At 43.9% G+C, this 21,285-nt stretch overlaps 1 long non-coding RNA gene across 1 annotated transcript; it reads left to right on the top strand.

The window, feature by feature from the left end:
- The first annotated feature begins 1,022 nt into the window (after positions 1–1,022).
- On the top strand, positions 1,023–20,562 carry LOC134364101 (uncharacterized). The gene is made up of 8 exons (XR_010021801.1): positions 1,023–1,084; positions 1,680–1,750; positions 2,109–2,300; positions 3,794–3,886; positions 5,622–5,713; positions 10,201–10,272; positions 18,436–18,547; positions 20,021–20,562. It is a non-coding gene; the product is annotated as an uncharacterized LOC134364101 (long non-coding RNA).
- Positions 20,563–21,285: the final 723 nt, after the last annotated feature.

The raw sequence follows: 21,285 nt of genomic DNA, 5'->3' as shown, positions 1-21,285 counted from the left end.
TTCAGTTTCATCAGTGATTATAGAGCTGTTCTGTTTTTCTCTTTTTTCTTGAGTTAGTTTTAAGAAGTTATTTTCTAAGAATTTGTCCACTTCATCTAAATTTTTAAGGTTATTAATATTTAGATTTACTATCTTTTTAATGTTTACAACATCTGTAGAGATGTCTGCTAGTTCATGTTTTTAATTAAATAACTTTAATTGAGGTGAAATTCACATAACATGTGATATGTTACATTTGCTTATTAGAAAGTAACACATATTCCCTACATTGTTCTATGACATGGGTACAATGCGTATCCGTATGTGAATAAATAATCTATTATGAAAGGGGACTCAGTTATTACCATAATAAGCTATCTTACATATGGCAGCAGACTTAATAGAAATTTAAATATACAGTGGAGCAAAATTATTAGAATGTAAGTACATTGTACATACTCAGATGTGATTTATCCTTATAGGTTTTTGTATTAATCAGAAAATAGTATATTTGAGCATGGTACTTTTAAAATACTATTATTTCTTTTTTCTATAACAGCTCTATTGAGATGTATTTCACATACCATACCATTTGCCCATGTAAAGCGTACAGTTGGCTTTTAGTATGTTTCTAGAGTTGTGCAACCATCACCTTATTTCTTCATTCCCCAAAAAACCCTCTTCCCCAGTAGAAGTCACCCTTCATTTTCCTTTAATGCCCCCAACCCCAGCCAACTACTAATCTACTTTCTGTCTCTGTAGATTTGCCTATTCTGGAAGTTTCACATAAATGAAGGCATATAATAGATGGTCTTTTGTATCTAGCTTCTTTTACTTAGCATAGTGTTTTCAAGACTCAGGTTGTAGCATATATCAATACTTCATTCCTTTTTATGGCTGAATAATATTCCATTGAATGGATATATCACATTTTAGGTGTCCATCAGTTGATGAACTCCAGGTTGTTTTCACTTTTTGGCTATTATGAATAATGCTGCTATGAACATTTTTTTTTTTTTTTTCTTTTGGCAGCTGGCTGGTATAGGGATCTGAACATTCTGTATTTCTTCGTGTCAACATAAAGAATATTTGACAATTTTTTGAGGTCGGGGACTTTCACATTAATATTTTATTTTGGCTTGTAAATACCATATGGGGAGGAATCCTAATTTAACGAATAAATTCAGAATAATATTATAAAAATATTATTTGTAGATAACGAATATTACCATGACTAGTTTCTGTTATTCTTTGTTTTCACTGTTTTTAAACCTTGGTTACCTTCTTAACCACTGGTTCTATATTAATTAGAATTTAGTTATTGATCATTCTTTAAAACTCTCTCTTACAGGAGCTACTCATTCCTAAAGTTTATCACTTCGTACAATTTGGCAACATACTTATAAATTCTGAGAGAACTCTGTAGTGTGTATATTAGCACACTACACACACACACACACACACACACACACACACACACAAAAATACCTGCAGTTATTAAAATAGTCACATTCTACTCCCTGTCTATAGTGGATTGTCATTCCTGGGTCTCATTTATTCTCTTAAATTACTTAACCAAATCTGTGGTTGGTATATGGTTGAAACAGGAAAATTCAGTTGTTTTTATCTGTAAACTTTTCAGATTATAATCAACATTTTTTAAAGGACTTAAGTCAAATGAACATTACTCAAATTCCTAGGTGTGTTCGAGATCAATAAATGTAGAAAAAGCTTCAGAGTCTTTGAAAGGAAATATGGCTGCTTTTCTAAAGTAAGTATGTTTCTTTTCTTTTTAAACTTTGAACTTAGTCCTATGAAAAAAGTATCTTTTATTACTTATCTTTTTGTATTTGTTCTGCATATCTTATAACTGGGCACTGGTATTTGAGAACCAGTTAAGTTCAAATTTGTGTAGCCACATGAAACTTTAGGTTTATATAGTTACTTTTTGTGTATTGTGGCACAGAATTCACAATTTTAAAATAAAGACCAAAGGGAAAATTTAAAATTTGTTTCAAAATATTATTGTACAGTTAATGAAATGGTGGCTTTTTAACTAGCTTATTAATAAAAATTGGTTGATATGATTATTTTCCCCAAACTAAATTATAAATGTTTTTGTTTTACAGTATTTCTTACTGATCTAGGAATGTGTTTCTGGAGTTGGAAGATCTACAGTATGTTTTCATGATTTCTTCACATGAGCTTTTCATTGTTGTTGAAAGATGAAGAACGAAAGCTACTTGTTGATCAGATAAGGAAGAGATCCCCTAGAGTAAATCTGTGCATTACGCCTGTAACTTCATTTTATGATATCCCAGGTTAGCTCTCTAGTCTGCCAGCTAAAATGTTGGCACATTTTGCCCCTTTATTCAAATTAATATTGGAATGTATTTGAGGATTTCCTCTTGTTTTAGTTTATGCTTGTGTTGGTAATTAATAGAAATTTACGTGTCTTCCACAGTCACATTTCTGTATGAGCAGTTAAGTGCTGGGACTCTGCTGAGCCTATGGTTAATGAAGATTTAGGTCTAAATTAATAACAGATTTTAGCTGGGGAAATAGACCAAGGTAACAAACCCTGCTGCTAATACAAGGGTACTTCAAAAAGTTCATGAAAAAATGGAATTGAAAGATAATACAAATCTTTCCATGAACTTTTTGAAGTAAGAGGTAAAAACTAGAAGGGGGAGGGGAGTGGTAAAGGATGCTGGGACCAAAAGGAGTGCAGACTTTCATGCATTTTAGCCTGTATCACTTTGCTCCTGTCTGCTGCTGGCTGAATGTTCAACTTTGGCCATGTTGCCATTTTTGCCTTGTTTGTTTGATGATTTTTTTCTATTTTTGTCTTTATATATATAAATAGGAAAACAGTACTGTTCATAAAATAGGAAATGGAAGCTTTAAAACAATACAGATGAGACAGAATTCAGTCGGTTTAACAAAAGACAAATTTTAGCTGCTGCTTTTGACCCTTACTAGATTTAAACTGGTTGAAAGTCCAGTTGTAAAGGAAAAGGATAACATTAACACATACAAAATGCTGGAAGCACATTATTGAAGACTATCTGATAGCTGAGCTGTAATTAGGGATTTTAGTGATCATTTTTGGTTCTCTGGGAAGGGAATACCTCCTCCTTTTCCTCTCCACTCAAAAAACACATTCTTGATGTTTTTACTCAGAATTAACATTTTATATGTGCTTTCATTAACACATTATGTTCAAATGTAGGGATCTGTGTGTGTAAGTTAATTCTTTTGGGGGGGGGGATAAGAGTGGCTGGATTTAAGGGAGGACAAGGTTTAAAGGAGAACTGGGAATTTTTTTTTTTTTAACAAGATGACCGGTAAGGGGATTTTAATCCTTGACTTGGTGTTGTCAGCACCAGGCTCTCCCAAGTGAGCTAACTGGCCATCCCTATATAGGGATCTGAACCCGTGGCCTTGGTGTTACCAGCACCACACTCTCCCAAAGTGAGCCACGGGCTGGCCCTGTAAGTTAATTCTTTCCATATATCCTACATAGTTCATTCCATGAACCAATTATTGACTTATACCTTTGTTTATATTTTCACTATTTAAATACATTCATTTATTAGATGCAGATATAATACAAGTTGCATTGTTTTCTATATGAGGATAAAGTTAATACACAATTTACATTATGTTGAATGAATCAGTTCTCAAGATGATAGCTGCTTTTAACTTATAAGCATACATAGTTTCAATAAATTGGCATTCTCGTATTTATAGGTTTGTGTATATCTTTCAGTTAAATCACTATTGAAATAGAAATCTCTTTTTCCTTTCTTAGCCTCAGCAAGTGTCAACATTGGCCAGTTGGAGCATCAACTTATATTGTCAGTGGATCCCTGGAGGATTAGACAGATTTTAATTGAATTACATGGTATGACTTCAGAACACTAATTCTAGACAGTAATAAAGTAAGAAATTCATGTATATTTTATGGGGTTTAAACATACAAGTGCAGTGAAATAAAAAGTTGCTTTAAACATTATTGGACTACCTTAGTATTGGTGCTGTTTATTAGTGTTAATTTTTAAGATGAAGTATATTTTAAGATGAAGTATATTTTCTTATTTGAATATATATGAATTATATAATCATAAGAAGGAAAGGAAAAATCTTAAGCATGTGACTAAAATATACCCTTTTGAAATAATACAGAACTGTCTAGGGTGCCTTTGGATCAGAATGGGAGGCAGTGTAGTATAATGGAAAGGGCACTGGATTTATAGGCACTTGGATTATAAAAGTCTAGCTAGTAGGAGGAGGAGGAGCAGTGATAGTGTAGGATAGAAACCCAAGTTTTTCACATGACCTGCGAGGCCTTTGAAGGGTGTGCATGCTTCTGCAGATCCCGCGGCAGCATCAGATGCAGAGGCAACTTGGGGCTGTGGGAGCATGCATGGCAGAGCCGCCTGGACTTCAGGTGTGGGTCTGGCGGCTGCATCTGGCGTGGAGGCACATGGAGGTTGCGGGGCTATCCACTGCTTGGTTGTGGGGACCTAGGGTGCTGGTCCTGCTGCTGCATCTGAGGCGGAGGCCCATGTGGGCTGACGGGCAGTCCATGGCAGGGCTACAGGGACCTTGGGCCTGGGTCCTGCAGCTGCGTCTTGGTCGGAGGCTCATGGGTGGTCCCTCACAGCAGGGCTGCGGGGACCTCTGGCGCAGATCCTGCGGCTGCCTCAGGTGCGGAGGCACGTGGGGGCTGTGAGACTGCCCACGGCAGGGCTGCACAGATCTCTGGTGCAGGTCCTGTGGCCGCCTCTGGCGCTGAGGCATGTAGGGGCTGTGGGGCTGTCCCTGGCAGGGCTGCGGGGACCTCTGGCGTGGGTCCTGTGGCTGCCTCAGGCGCAGAGGCAACTTGGGGCTGTGGGAGCATGCACGGCAGGGCCGCCCAGACCTCGGGTGTGGGTCTTGAGACTGCATCTGGTGCAGAGGCATGTGCAGGCTGCAGGACCGTCCACGGCAGAGCTGCGCGGGCCTCGGGTGTGGGTCCGGCAGCTGCATCTGGCGTGGAGGCAGGTGCGGGCTTCCGGGCCATTTATGGCAGGGGTGCACGGACCTCTGGTGTGGGTCTTGTGGCTGCGTCAGATCCAGAGCTACACGGTGTCTGCGGGGCAGTCGGCAGCAGTGTTGAGTGAACCTCTGGTGAAGATGTTGCTCTTGCTGCTTCCAGAGCTCAGGGGTGATGAGGTCCCTTGAGAAGAGGGAGATTGACTGTTGGTCCTGGAAGGCCCTGCTGTTAGGAGTGAGTTGGCTAAAGGCTTCCTGGTGTTTCTTGATGACACAGTGTAAGAACCCAAATGCCCCAAGGGATCACACCATGATCACATAAGCCCTTCTTGGACGCACCCCATCATGGCGCTGGTTGCCCTTCTCTTCTGCATTCTCTTTCCCGCCGGCGCGAATCGCACACCAATCAGCTCCCCACCAAGCCCCATGCGGTATGCTAAATAGGGATTGTATTTTAAACCAATCAGCTTTCCCTTAAAGCCCTATATATATGTGTGTGTGCTGCCTAATAAACGAGCTCTCTCCGGTAGATCGTCAACTGGTGTCGACTTGTCCTTTTCACAGAGTAAATGCCTTATACTTTCTTGTTCCTTCTTCAAAAGGTGACATCTCATGTGTTGGATGGAAGTTGGGATAAGAAGTTGGGCCCTCTGCTGGTTTGTAGGGCAAGGTGCTCCCCGGGCCATGATGTGTGGTGAGTAGCATGGTGGGATGGGGAGACAGGATGAGGTGTGGGGCTGGCTCTGGATCTGAGCCAGAGGTGAGGCTCGAGTCAGACGTTGGAGTTGGGCCACATGGGGGGACCAGAGTTGGAGCTGAAAAAGTTGTGGAGATACTTGAGTCTGAATTTGTACCAGGAAGTAATTGGAGACTTCATAGAATAAAACAGGGAAGTTCTAGTGGGGGACCAGAGACCGTGATTGTAGCCACCAGAGACTCACGGTACAGAAAGAAGAGGCCCCAGAAGAGCTGGCTGCATTTCTGTTGTAAATGGGCCTCCAAGACCTTGGGGTAAGAGAGCAAGAGCTGCTGGGGACCAGGGGAGCTTTGAAAGACAAGCTCTGGTTTGTCTTTCATGCTCCACAAAGGTCATGGGATTCTGGTGTTCCACTCATCACCCGGTGATTGTAGCATATTCCACAGTGAATGCGGGGGATGCTCTGATTCCTCTTCTTCTTTCCAAAAATTCGGTTCTTCTGTCCTGGCAATTAGTACGGCCAGCAGCTCTTGGATGTAGGAGTTGTCCAACGTGAGGCCACCAGCCTCCTTCTGCCCATATGTGAGGTCTCCCATGAACGAGGGCTCTGGTAGGTGGAAGGAAAGAAATTCTTGCTGGGATTGGCTGTGTGACAAGGTGGGTAAGAACAAGGCAGCTGCTTGCCACCAGGAGAGGGCTGAGATTGGACAGCTCAGGCAACCAGTGTTCAGGATAGCTTGGACAGAGTTGTCAGCCAGCAGCTATTGTGTGGACACAAGCTCTGTGGGATGGAGCCCAGCAGGAGTGCCACCTAGTGACACTGATAAATAGCCAGGCTGGAGACTGGTGGAGGCAGATGGGAGGCCACAGGGTCCAGGGGTTGTGATGGGGAGGAACGGGGGCGAATGGCTGCGGGGAGAGGAGGTCTAGTGGGAGCAAAGGCTCTTGTGGTTGAAAGGCACCCAGGGTTGAATGGGAGCCAAAAGAAACCATGAGGTTGTTGGGCCTAGTGACAGGGTGGAGGCCACAGACAGAGGACACTCACCCAGAGGAGCTGGGGCAGCCTGCTGGCACGTGGTGATGGGACCAGCATCTTCTACATGCTCCCCGCACGGCTGGTGGATTCTGGAGGTGCTGCTTTGCACACCTCACCAGCAGGGTCTGGGATCTCCACCAGGTGGCAGCAGGAAACAGGAGACACATGCTGCAGCCAGGAGCGGTGTCTGCACCCACGGCCCCTCCACTGCCCATGCGCTGACTTCACACAGCTCCTGCGACCTCTGCCCCAGGACTTTAGTCACATCAAGTCCCCTTCCTTGGTCCCCCCTCCCATGTCCACCCCAGGCCGTGGGGTCACATCATAGGCCCTTGTGGGAAGGATGACATGGGAGAGAAGGGGAAAGTTCCTCACCTTTGGTGATGTGAGATCAGGCCCTGCGCCTCCTTCAGTTCCCCCAGGCCATCTCTACAGGCTGAAATCAGGAGACTTAGTTATGGTGGAGGGAGGGGTCTGGGGATCTTACGGGAGGCTTAATGGAATGTCCTTTAGGGGAGACCATGGGAAATTAGACCATGAAGCCCTGGCATCAGTGTCCAAGGCCATGAGATCCCCGACAGTGACAGCAAGGCAAATGGATGGGCAGTGCTTTGTCATTCACAGAGTGCTTCCATATCCAGCACCCCATGGTCCTTACAACTGCCCTCTGGGGGAGGAAGGGCGGTGTCACCTCAAAGAGGAATCAGCTTTCAGCTTTAGCAATGTTAAACAGCATGTCCACATTTGGACCAGAGGTCCCAGCTTAAAACCCAGGCAGTGTTGGCCCACTCTTTCCCCCGCCATCCCTGCTGGGCAACACTCCTTCCCTGGCCTGCTGTGGTTTCATTCCCAGCACAGAAACTGAGAAGTACCCGAGATTCTGGTCTCCTTCCCAGGACCCTTCCCCTCAGGCCTCTGTAAGGACATCCTCATAGACATGGCCCTCATTGCTCAGGGACATGCAAGGTCAGGTTACCTCTGGGGCTCCAGCAGAAGGGCAGAGCCTTCCCTGGCCAAGTGTCACTCTTCCTGCTCCTCCTTGTCTCCTCCTGATGCTGAAAGACAAGAAAGAATGAGAGCTGGGACCCTAGTCTCACTCTCCTCCCCCTAGACAAGCTGCAGACGCAGAGCATTCACAACATGACTTTCTACAGTTAGCTGATGGAGCCCTGTGCTCTTTTCTTGCCTTTTACTCATTTTGAACGTGGATAAAATTGATTCCTCTTTTCCTTCTGTGAAAAACAGAAAGAGGGATTTTCTATGTGAGCTCCACTGCAGACGTCCTCAGTTCCTCTGGAAACCCACAAACTAGGCCTGCTATCTGAGCTGTCAGGTAGGATTCCACGTTCCAAGGCCAGAGTCACCTCCAGCCTCTGATGGGAGCTCTCAGGGGCCCAGGAAGGCCCTCATAAGAGCCCAACACACAGACAAGACTTGGCCCAAGACACCTGCCACAGGAAGGGACTGATGAGCTCAGGGCCTGTCCTCCCATGGAGATCTCAGCTCTCAGCAGTCCCGTTCTAGGCTACTGAGTTGAGTCTCGGTGTCTGACCTTGCCTTGGTCCCTCCCGCTGAGCAGCACAGCTGGTCTGAGAGCTTTGGACAGAAATCCTAGTGCCCACTCTCATCCCTGGCCTGCCCCGTCTGTCCCTAGAAGGATGCTGTTCTAATCTTTCCTAAGATTTCCCATCTCAGGCATCTCTAGTTGATTTGGAAGAGTGGAGATAGTAATAGGAAGAAAAGAGAGAACCACTGTCTGTTAGGTCTGGACAGAGGTTTGCTTACCTTCCTCATTTTCCTTGGTTTCCTCAGTTCAGGTAAGGAGGCATCCTTCCGGATAAAGCGGGGTAAGAGGAAGAAGCGCCCCAGCCCACCCAGGATGGCAAGGGTGATGTCCACCTCCCAGGAAGTGGAGCTGGGGCTCAGCCATGTGGCTCTGATGCTTTTCAAACATAAGAGAAGATTCTCCATAGTCTGAATCACAATGCCTGAGAGGCAACTGAGCTCTGGGAGTTGCCTTTGGTGCTAAAACCCAGGCCTGCATCTGGGGGGGGGGGGGGGAGCAAAAAGAGGAAGATGCTGAACCACAGCCCCTCCCCCACCACAGGCCCAGCAGATCCCTACATTCTAGGCCTTCTTGATCCCTCCTTCCCACTCCAGCTGCCCAACCTGTCACAGATAAAGCTTAGTCAACTTTCTGTTCTTTCCCCCTGGAACCCAGATATTACCTGCTTCCTCAGAGATCCCCGCTTGTGGTCCATCCATTTCATAGTTTTTGAAAATGTGGAGTTGTCCCTGTAATTTTTGTTATTTCCCAGGGATTATTATTATTTCTCTCAGGAGACAGGATCTCTTCTGTCTGCAACAACATTCTTTTGTGTAGTATGTTCTTGCCTTGCATCAACTCAGATATAGGAGTTAAATTTCTTCCATACTTTAGCTTTTTTGAATAAGATTTTTATAATTTTTTTGTTTCAATTAATCTTTACTATCTTGAGGTAGAGGGACTTAAAAATACTTTAAAATTACACAAAGTTCAGAAAGCTACATAAGTATAAAAAATTGAATTATTGCATGCGTCAAATGACATTTTTATATGTTTCTAGTATTTTTGCTTCTAAGATAAGTGAAAGTTAAAGTGCACAAGAAATTTTGGAACATTTTGTACACACACACACACCTTTGAGAAATCAATCCAGTACTCTCAAATGTGAGAACCAAGCATTGCTTTTAGTTCCAAGGACTTCTTTTTACTATTTCTAGTAATGTAGGACTGCCAGCAGCACCTATTTTAGTATTTGTATATTTGGGAATTTATTTTTCCTTCATTTTATTTTATTTTATTTATTTATTTATTTATTTATTTTGTCTTTTTTGTGACCGGTACTCAGCCAGTGAGTGCACCGGCCATTTCTATATAGGATCCGAACCCGTGGCGGGAGCGTCACCGCGCTCCCAGCGCCGCACTCTCCCGAGTGCGCCACGGGCTCGGCCCCCTATTTTTCCTTCATTTTAAAGGTTAGATGTTCTGGACACGGAATCCTTGGTTGACTTTTTTTTCTTTAAGCTTTGGATATGCCGTCTCACTGCCTTACCCCCACTGTTTCTGATCAGAAGTCAGTGGTTAATGTTATTGTGGTCCTTTGAACAAGAAGAGAATTTTTCTCTTGCTGCTTTCAAGATTCTCTGTCTTTTCACAGTTTGATTGTGATGTTTCTGGTAGTGGATATATTTGTTTTCATTTTACTAAGGGTAAATGTTGACTTTATAGATTACTGTTTTAAGTCAAGTGTGGTAAGCTTTCAGCTATTATTTCTCCAGGTATATTCTCCTTTCTCTTTTTTCTGAGACTCTTTTTCCGCCTACATTGGTGTAGATAATGATGATGCCTACATGATGATGCCTCATGCGTCAGTTTTCTTCAGTCTCTTTTCTCTTTGTTTTTCAGATTGTGTAATTCTTTTGCATCTTCAAGTTTACTGAGTCTTCTGCCATCTCAAGTTTGCTGTTACATCTCTCAGTGAGTTTTTTTATTGGTTGTTGTACTTTTCAATGGCAAAGTTCTATTTTAATAAATAACTTCTAGTCCTTTATTGGCTTTCTGTGTTTGTTGAGCCATTGTAATTCCACTTACCTTGAGTTCTTCGTGTGGTTTCTTTTAGTTCCTTTAAGTACTTAAATTCACTGCTTTGAAGTCTTTATTTGCCAAATACAACACCTGGGTGCACTTAAAGACAGTTTCTACTAATCCTTTTTTGTTTTTTGGTTTTTGGTTTTTTTCCCCCACAAAAGTATGAGTCTCATTTGCTGGTTTCTTTTCATGTTTTGTAACTTCTCATTAAACACTGGATATTTTAGACAATATATCGTAGCAACTTTGCATAGTAATTTTTTCCTCATGAGACTTGTTGCTGGTTTGTTTGTTTAGTAACTTGCTTGTACTACATCTGTACTACATCTGTGAATTCTGCTAGCAGTGTATAGCCATAGTTGTCTCTGCTTAAATTTTTGCCTTGTTTTTATTTTGATGCATGGTTTCCCAGGAGTTACTCCTTTATCTACATGCATGGTATTCATTCAACAGTTGTCTGGATTTGCACACAGACACCTTGAGTCAGTGAAGCTTCCACTATTTGCTGATGATCTGTGTGTGGACAGGGAGTGCATTAAGAATCCTGGCATCACTGGTGTTTACCTTCTGCTGGGCTCTCCTCTTGCTATGTCTTCTCTGCACATGCACTCAGCTCCACTGTTAGTTGGGGATGTGTGGGTAGTTTTGGCAGGCTGTGGTTTCTGAGGAGACTAGTAGAGCTGCTGGTCCTTCCTGCTTGTTTGCAGCAAATCACTAATTTGCCTGAAAATTCTCCAAATCATGTGTATCCCTCTGGCTGTGACAGCAGAGCTGTTGGCTTCGTGGCTTTCCCCAGCCTGACTGAACTACCACACCAAAGAGCTTGGGCCTGTGGGACTGTTAGCGGCCCCAGAAAGAATTCCACAGGCTCAAATTGTTCTTACATGAAGCTCAGTAATTTTCATAAACCATCACTTCTCAGTTTATCATGATTTTTGGTCAATTACCAGAATACTGAAATTGTTGCTTTTGATAATTTTGCCTAGCATTATACTTGCTCTTTGGGGAGAGAACTTGTTGATGTCTTTCATCCCATCATCCAAAATTAGTGTTCTTCATAGGTACCACATCCTGTTGTTGTGTTTTGTTTTGTTTTTTAATAGACTGTCTTTTAGAGCAGTTTTAGGTTCATGGCAAAATTGAGCAGTTATGTACAGAGTTCTCACTTTGTGTCCCCGAACACGTGCCACCCTCTCTGTCTATTGACTTATTATTGTTCTCTGACCTTCATGGACCTGTGGTTTTGTGTCTGACATTAATTTGGGGGAAAGCCACAGTGATTATTTCTTCAAATATTTTTTCTGTTTTTTTAACCTATCTTTTCCATTTGGTATTTCTATTATGCATATGTTACACTTTGTAATTATCCCACAGTCTTGGATATTCTTTTCTGTTTAGTTTTGGAGTTTTGTACTGAGACATCTTCAAGCTCAGACCTTCCTTTTTTCAGCTGTGTCATGTCTACTAATGAGCCCATCAAAGGCAGTCATTCTTTCTGGTAGTGTTTTTATTCTCTAGAATTTTTCTTTTGATTCTTTTTTAGAATTTCCATCTTTGCTTACATGACCCATGTGTTCTTTCATGTTGTCTAGTTTTTCCTTTAGAGTCGTTTGCATATTAATCACAGTTGTTTTAAATTCACAGTCTGATTATTCCACTATCACTGCCATATATGAGGCTGGTTCTTATGCTCGTTCTTTCTTTTCACACTTTCAGTGTGCCTTGTAATTTTTTGTTGCAAGCCAGTCATGAAGTATTGGATAAAAGGAACTGTGGTAAACAGGCATTTAGTAATGTGGTAGTTAGGTGTGGGAGGAGGAGAAGTTTTCTGTAGTTCTATGATTAGGTCTCCATCTTTTAGAGTCTGTGCCCCTAGACATGGACTTCACCAGTGTTCCTCATTCCCCCCCACCCAGGGGACAGGATGTCTAGAGACAGATGTAGTCAGATATTTATTTTCCTTTCCCCACATGGAAGACTAGAGGGAGCTGGAGTTGGGTATTTCCCTTTTCCCAGGCCAATTAGGCTCTATACAAGAAAAAGGAAAAAAATCCAGAGATGGAAGTAGATTAGAGGCTACAAGAAATGGGGGGTTGGAGGGATAAATAATGAGAAGTTATTGCTTAATGGGTACAGAGTCTATGTTGAGGATGATGAAAAAGTTTTGGAACTAGATAGAAGTAGTAGTTACACAGCATTGTGAATGTAATTAATTCCATGCAATTGTGTACTCAAAAATGCTTTAAATGGCAATTGTTATGTAATGTATGTTTTATCACAGTAAAAAAAAAAAAGAATAATTAAAAAAAATCTTGGGCAGTGTATGCTCTTATAAAATAGTTTTTCCTGAGGTCAGGTCTTGCTAAGAACAGAATGCTCTGGCATATGTCAAAATTGGTTTCTTTCCTCCTCTTCTGCTGGAAACATGAGGGGATTTTCTTCCCTGATATTCAATTTGAAAACCTGGACAAGCTCCTGGAGGTAAAACTCAACCAAGTGCGAGGATCCCTGTGAGGATGGCTGAGTCCTCCTAAAGTTTTTAACTCTCAGGCTTGTCAAACAGTGAGCCCGCAGCTACTGGTCAGTTATAGTTTAGGTTTTCCTACCCCAGTACTCATCCCTGCAGAGGTTTTTGCTAGTGGGCTTCTGTTCCAGTAAGTTGTGATTCTTTGTGCCTGTCTGTCTCTCCATTTTTTGTCATAGGTGTTAGTCCTGTGATATAACTTCTCTGATGAATCTGAGAAGAGTTGTTGATTTTTCAGTTTGTTCAGCTTATTCATCTTATATAACCGATACTTTGCACCCTTTGAATAATACCCTCTTTTCCCCTCTCCCATCCTTTGGCAACCACCATTCTCTTTTATTACGATCTCCTCAAATTACCCAGTTTGAGTGTGCCATCTCTTTCCTGCCAGAACTCTGATGAATACAACTAGCTATTCCCTTTCCCCAATTTGTTGCCCTCAGATATCCAAGTTTTGCTCAAATACCACCATCTCAGTAATTCACTCTGATGACTCTATTGAAAATGCCAACCCCTCTCCACTTAGCTCTTATCTCTACTTAATTTTTCTCCTTACCACTTGCCATCTTTTAATATGTTGTGTAATACAGATGCGTACTTTATTTTGTTTTGTATAACACCCCCCCTCCCCAACACATGTACACACATTCATGCTTCATGAGGGCAGGGGTCTTTGTCATTGCTTTTCATTGCTATACACCAACCCTGGGAATCATGCCTGGCATCTTATAGGTCCTCCATAAAGACTGAACAGAGGAGGGATAGGCATGAAGGCCTTTGCATTTACATGGGACCTCATGCACACAAACTCATGTGCTTCTCATGACAGCCTCCTCAAGAAGCTGAGAAAATGCTTTTTGCAAATGTAGGAAAGAAAGCTTAGGGAAGGAGCCAGGGAATGTCCATCCTGTGTTCCTTTTGATCTTCATTGTAGTCCTCGACATCATCTGCTGCTTGGGAAGAGGCTTTGAAGGCAAATCTAAACAGGGACCCTCAGCTCTTTGGGGGTATTTGTGGCATTTTTAGTTGGAGTAAATGAAAAACCTCCTAATGTGACTACTGTAAAGGAGACAGAGTCATTAGTTGTAGAAGGTCTGGTGGGTTACATGCTAATTCATCATGTTATCAGCACATTTCTCTTCCATGATAGCATGGAAAGTGTGTTTGATCCCTCCTCTTTTGCAATGTATTGGTGACAGTTCATATCATCTGAAAAACTGTTGCTTAGCACATTCCCTTGGCATTGTTAAGTGTCCCTCCTGTCGCATGAGAGAGACCCTATTCAAGTCATCTCTTTTCCTCTCCCATCGTGGCTGCCTTTAAATAATTTGATGGTTGATTGCAGTCCATGTCTGCTGCTGTGACTTCATGTAATTATTTCCTTCCCAACTCCTTACCCCATTATAACTCTCCTCTTACTTAATCTGCACTTGTTGTTCCATATATATGTATTTTAATTGTAACTTATTTTGGAAGAGGGCAGGAATTAACGTTTATATTATAAATGAAGTGAGAAGTCTTATCACTACACCATAATCAGTTTATCATCAGTGTAGATTGTTTTATGCTGACACTATAAATTAATTCCTTTTCTGAAATAAAGGCTCATTCCAAAAAGTACTTTTTTCTGTGACAATACCCTTGAGCTTCTGGATCTTTTTTTTACAAACATTAGCAGTCAGGTGAAGAAAGCTGGCTGTTACCTCTTCGGCAGAGTTAAGAAAACTGCGGCCAAGTATAGGCCAAGGATTCACTCTCCTGATACTGTGTTTGCTCCAGTTCTCTGTCCTGAATCTTCTATTCAGAGATTTGATATTTGCTGACTGTCCACCACATGTGAGGACCTGTGTGTACACACCTATGTGTGTAGACCTATGGGCTTTGCCCTCGAATATTCTAGTGAGGAAGCCAGACAGAGCCGGCCAACCTGGTGTGGCATTCTGTCCACTGAGTGGGGGCGAGGCCTGCTGGAAGTGGGTCTGTCCTGAAGTGTCAGGGATGGTTTCCTACAGATGGTGTGCCTGGAAATGGAGGAGCAGCCTGCATGTGAGGAAGGCAGAGATGATGAATCTGGGACACTGCAGGTGGTGGTGGGGCTGATGAGGTCAGCAAGGGCCAGATCATATGGAGGGGGTGGCAGAGTTGGTGCAGAGCCCTTTGAAGGACTTTGAGCAGGACCCTTATGGATCAGACTTGTGTTTGCATCTAGTTTATGGGACACTTGATGTTTGCTGAAGCCTCTTTCCAGTGCCCAGTTCCCTGATCCTACCACTCTTCCCCCACTGATGTTTCCTGTGCTGGCCCTGCTCCTACTCAGATCCCACCTCCCCTAAGAAGCTCCCTCTGACCTTTTCCAGCCTTCTTTGCTTAGAAATCCCCTTTCCCCCTCCTTTCCTGGCCTTCTTTGCTTGTTTCCTCTTAGTCATTTAGACAGTGGACCTGGTTTGAGGTCCCAGCCTTGTCATCCAGTAGATATGTGAGCTTAGGTATATCACATGGCCCTTTTGTGTCTTACTTTCTTCATCTATACAATAGACATGATAATAACACTTTCCATACAATAAAGAGAAGCAGACACACATTTGTATTAATGTGAACTTGGGCTTGATCTCATTCCTGTTAAAGGCATTCGTGGTCGGGTTCGAGGCCATAGGGCTCTGGCAAGCTGAATTTCTCGGCAGTTCTCTTGTCCAGATCTGTTCGCGCTTCCACAGTGTAGGAGATGGACATGGAATTAGACACACTCACCCTTGAATGCTGGCTCTTTCTCTTTACTTGGTTGAGCAAAATATTAACCCCTTCATGGGCCTTGGTTTCCTCACTGCAGTGCATACCAGGGTAATATCTACTACCTTTTTTTACATGAGTTGAATTAGACGGCAAATGGGTCACCCCCAGCTCAGAGCCCAGCCCAGAATAGGTGCTAATTAAATGGCTCAATCAAAGCAGCCCAAGCTCCATTACTCGATGGAATACTTGAGCTCAGTGCGAGGTTTTTGATGATTGTTCACAACTGCATGACATTATTGCCATAGGAAGAGAGCATCATTCTCTTCGGGGGCCAGCTCAGAGCCCATCCTTAGCCACAGTCAACACCTCATGGCTGCCCCTGTCACTTTGACTGACATCACTTACCTCTCCACACTTGCCATGGCAAATGGATCCCCCCACACTGCTTTCTGAGTCCACTCAGATCTCACCTCCAAACCTCTCCCTTTCCCCCGCCCATGTTGCCTTAATTTCTCATTCCTTGGCCATTAAGTATGTATTGATTTCTGTTAAGATGAACATCAGGATTTATTGAGCAGAAAGGTAAACATTGACAGAGGCAGTGTGGCATGATCCAGGTGGGGAGGCAGTTCTGCCCACCCACACCCCCCATCCTGCCTGCTGCTTAGATAGTCAGGCAGAGTACCCATGTGGCACCCCAATCTGTGCCCACCTTGGGCATGGTAATTAATGCTTTACAAATGCACCAGGTTAAGAGGGGCCTCATCCATCTTGCATGAGAATATTTCCAGCCCCGGCACAGGGTGGGTGCCAACATATTTTGGGGAGGAAGGAGAGGAGGAGGGGAGGAGTATATAGTGAGGCATTGGGCACCTCCTATCTTCGCTGAGTAAAGGGGAAGGAGGTTAGGATTTCTGTGGTGAATACTGCCACATGCTTTTGAGTGTTTATGCACAGCTAATGTTTCAGCTGTGGTGAAAAACTAGTTCTGAGATGTTAAAGCTGGAAGTCAGTAGTTGTCTACTCCTCCTGTAATTTTACACTTGTGGGCCTGAGATGTAGAGTGGGGAGGGGCAGTTGCAGGGCCACATGTCAGTTGTTGGCAGAGCTAGGCTTAGAGCTGCTTCGGATGCATTCCCTGTTCTTTCCCATACTTCTCCATTTTCCCATTTTTGTCTCAATCTGTCTGCCTATCTGTTCACTCTTCTTGTCTCTTTATTATCTATCGGCTTCCCTTGTCATTTTGTAGTTTAGAATGTTACTCACTGTGATCTCTTGGGCAGATTCATATTTCAGGGCCCAGTTGCCTCAACTGGAAAAAAAGAATATTGGAGGATTAAATGAGTGAGGTTTCTCAATCTTGGTGCCACACATTCGGGGCTGGAAAAAATCTTTGTTGTAGGGGGCTATCTTGTGCATCGTAGGATGTTTAGCAGCTATTCTGACTTACTACATGCTTATAGCATCTCTCCCCCCAGTGGTGACACCAAAAATGCCGTCAGACATTGCCAAATGTCCCCTGGGGGGGCAGATGTCACCTGCACTACTGGCACAGAGTAAACAATCATTAAGTGCTGTTAAAAACACTGTCGTCGTCGTCGTCGTTGTTGTTGTTGTTATTCTGCGGTTACTTAATTTATCCACCAAGTATTCATCCAGTGCTTGCTGTGTGCCTTGCACAGCACTGAGCCCTGAGAGACAGTGGAGAATGTAAACCTGTTGTCCTCACCTTCTAGGAGATTATGCTGGAGTTGGACAGTCACACACCTGAGCAGGGCACTGAGGTTGCTTTGAACAGTTTGTTCTGACCTAAATGTAGCAGAGGGACAATTGCTAGGCACAACTGCTGTAACAGAAGGAGAATTGCTAGGCTTGAGAGGCATGTTTACCCACTCTCAGGCCCCCTTCTGATTACTGGTAAACTCTCAGGTTCCCCCTTCTAATTATCAGTAAACGTGGCAATGGGGAGAGGTAGTGACCTTGTTGGTTGGTCCTCTGATTCCTGATAAACCCTCAACTGGGAGAGACTGTTCCTGGTTTCAGAGCACTTGGCTGTTTGAAGTGACAGACATTGCATGGTTGCTACTGTTGTCCTGTGCATTCAGAATGCCCCCAGAATCCCATGGGGGTGGGCAGGTCACTGCTGCCTCTCTCCTACACTCCTCCCTTGCTGTGGATTGATGTCCTCCCAAAACTTAGTCCCAACTGTGAAAGTATAAAGAGAGTAAGAAATCCTCTTATGGTAATTGAAAGGTGGGACCTTGAAGAGCTGATTAGATTGTAGGACAGTGCTGCAGTGAATGGATTAATAATGGTGGTCAAGGATGTGATTCTCAGGGCTTTAAAAGGAGACTATGCGAGAGTCTCTCTGTCTCTCTGCTCTGCTCTTTTGTGCCATGTGAGACCCCTGTGTTAGGTCCCTGGAACTGAGAACCTGACTTTTAGAAAGTCCTCACCCTTCAGTTTTGTTTCTCTAAGTTTCTTTCTTCAAGGTCTCTGCTTCCCTAAGTCCTTCTCCCACAAGCAGGCTTAGCAAGCTGTACCCAGAGTGTAACATTGTAACTGTTTCTTTGCATTAGCCCAAGATTTCTGTCTCCCCAAGTCTCTGTTCCCATGAGCAAGCTGTACCCGAAATGGAACATTGTGACTGTCTTCCTAGGCTAGGCCAGATGCCAATCATAACCCTATAAAAGAAGACATCCAACTGCCTCTTAGTGCTGTCGCCATTTTTTGGCTCAGCCCAGCAGGTCCGCTTGCCACATGCTAATAAAATCTTCTTTCTTCCTTTACCTGACTAGCATCTTCTTCCTGAGTGACCTTACACCCTGCATTGCTGTAAAGCCACCACCAAGAAGACTCTCACCAGATGCGTTCCCTGGACTTAGGACTTCCCAGCCTCTGAAACTGCAAGTAATAAACTTCATTTTCTTACAATTACCCAATTCCATATATTTTGTTATAAGCAATAGAAACAGACTAATACGTGCCTCCTATCCTGCCTCCCTGCTTCTTCTCTTGCCCGCACAGCAGCAGAAGGGTCCTCTTAACACACAGCCACGGCACAAAGCACCTCTGCCGAAACCCTCCCATCAAACCTGACCACTGACTTCCAGGAGCTTCCAGAGCTGCTCAACCCTGCGCCCCCTTACCCCACCCACACCAACTCAGACTCCTTTCCTCCCACCCACCCCTTCCCTCACTGTCCTCCCACCACAGCTGCTCACTGCTCTGGCCTCTTCTAGGAATGCTGTCCTCCCAGATCCCCCATAGCTCAGTCCTTCTGTTCATACTTTATCTTGTAAGAGAAGCCGTCCCTCAGGGCCCTTTATGAAATAGCAACCGCTCTTCTCCACACCCCAGCTTTCCTTGCTTTATTTTCTTCTCAGTTCAGATCACCACCTAACACCTCTGCTGTGTGTTGTTGTTGTTGAGGCTGTTGATGGTCTGTTTCTCCCAGTGGAGTGTGAGCTCCCTGAGAGCAGGGGATTTGTTAGTCTTGTTCTGTGTCCGGAAGAGGAGCCAGCATGTCCTGGTCGGTCCTTAATATTTGGTGAATGACCCAGTGGAACAGTACATGAATGAATAAAGAAAGGAGAAGTTATATGACTCTGTATTACTATAAAGTTGCCAAGCATGTGTGGAACCTGCTTCAGCATTTCCTGAGAGAGACGGGCCTCCAGTATCATGCCCCAGAGGTGTGGTCAGGTGGAATTAGGACTGTGTTATATCAACTCTTCCCGCCTCTGTCTTGAGATAATTCTCTCCTGGTTAATGAGCCCACCTGGGCGTGCAGACAAGGGCATGAAGGTGACCCATGTAGAACTCTGTGAGAGCCAGGGCTTCCCACTCAGACCTCAGATCCCATAGCATTGTCAGCCTAGTCAAGAAGCACCTGTCTTCTATGTGTTCAGGGCCCAAGGATGGGGTTCTCCCTGCACCCCCTGCTTTGCTCATTCCCCTCTTGTGCTTTCTCCTTTCACCCTTCCCATCTCATGCATGCCGAGTTGTCAGAAGGAGAGAAGAATGCCATTCATCACTGATGTTCCTTTACCTGGTCATCCTCCCCTCAGCGTTGTATGCCATGTCCCTCTCTTGCTGGCTTGCCCCACAGCCTTTCATTCCGTGCCTGTGTTTCTTTACATGCTTGTGCTCTGCTGGCCTCTGTCCCCGTCACTTGGAGTCCTGCCTGTCCTCCCACCCCCGCCCCCATACTGTCCCTGTGGGCCCTTCCCTCTCCTCTCCACTAAGCTTCCTTTCATGCTGCCTCTTTCAGACTGTGCAGCCATCTCCAGTTGACATTCAAGCATCATTCCATTTTTGAAGCAGGGAAGACCCTCCAAAGTTGGCCCTGATACTCCCTTTGGTTTTTCTCTGTGCTCTTAGGTATGACGACTGCTTCAGCCAAACCGATCTACTTATCATCTCAGGAAATCATCTTGCACATTCCTTCCTCTATGTTCCTGCTGTTTTCCAAGACTGCAGTGTTCACTTCAAGGCCTTTTTATGGTAGCTGTTGTTTTTGGTGACCCAGCATGTATTCCTCCCCTCTCCCTTCTGGTATCAGAACCTAACCCACCATCCACCAGTAGAAACAGATGTACAAATCCAGCTTGTTAATCGTGGTTTCCCCTTCCCCTGGCAACCGTGATTGTTTCAGGCAAAGATAAATGTCCAAGCAGGGCCAAAGTCCTTCTCTGAATTTTCCCTCCACTAGAATGAGCTGAAAACCTGCTTCTGCCTCTGGGGTCACTGTGTCAAAGAATTTTCATCTGGAGGAACATCCCATCTGCAGTGTTAAAGGACATGGCTGACACACAGAGAGCAGAGAGAATGTCATTAAGTCCTGGATCTACCTTGTGGTTCCTAGTAACATAAGCCAGTCCATCATTTTAGCTTAAGATACTTTGAGTCAGTTTTGTCAGGTGCAGCTGTAAGAATCCTGACAAATACTACATTGTATATTGATAACATAAATAAATAAAATTACATTTTAAATAAATAAATAAGAATCCTCACAAATGCCTTACTTTGTTCTCCCGTTGTCCCTGTGTTTTTATCTATTGTAGCACACACATCACACTGTACAAAAGTCTAATGACCTGCTTATTTCTCTGTGTCCCCCACTGAAAGTCCTTTACTGCACCATAGTGTACCCAGTACCTAGCACTGTGCCTGGCCAGCATTGGGCAGTCTATAAATATTCAACTTAAGCTACTTTCTGTCTTTCCAAATTCTTCCCATCACTCAAGGTCTTAGACTCCCAAGTCATTCATGAAGCTTTCCTATCAAGGGAGAGAATATAGTGAAATGTCCAGCACTGTGCCCAACACAAAGCAGTCTCTCACAAGAGCCGTAGCCTTCTCTCCTCTTGTTACTCCAGCCAAAAGTGATGCCTCCCTCCTCAGAAGTCCTATATCTCATTTCATCAAATGGTATCTACTTGTGATGTCTTAAGTTAGAGTTGTTTGCTTTTCTCTTAAGTTTTCAGTGTGTAAATGCCAGGAAGCAAGGATCTAGCACAGTGTTACATACTAGAGAACCTGCAGTTGAATAGACAGGTGAGTGCATACATGGCCAATACTTAGAGGTTAGATGGAGACTGGTAGTCCATTATTGGCTGCAGGAGTTCTTATGCTGTGTGAGACAGA

This window comes from Cynocephalus volans, chromosome 15 (assembly GCF_027409185.1).
Source record: "Cynocephalus volans isolate mCynVol1 chromosome 15, mCynVol1.pri, whole genome shotgun sequence".
In the NCBI taxonomy this organism is placed as follows: Eukaryota; Metazoa; Chordata; class Mammalia; order Dermoptera; family Cynocephalidae; genus Cynocephalus; species Cynocephalus volans.
Note: the sequence above shows the minus strand (reverse complement) of the source record. Positions and strands in the feature narration are given on the sequence as shown.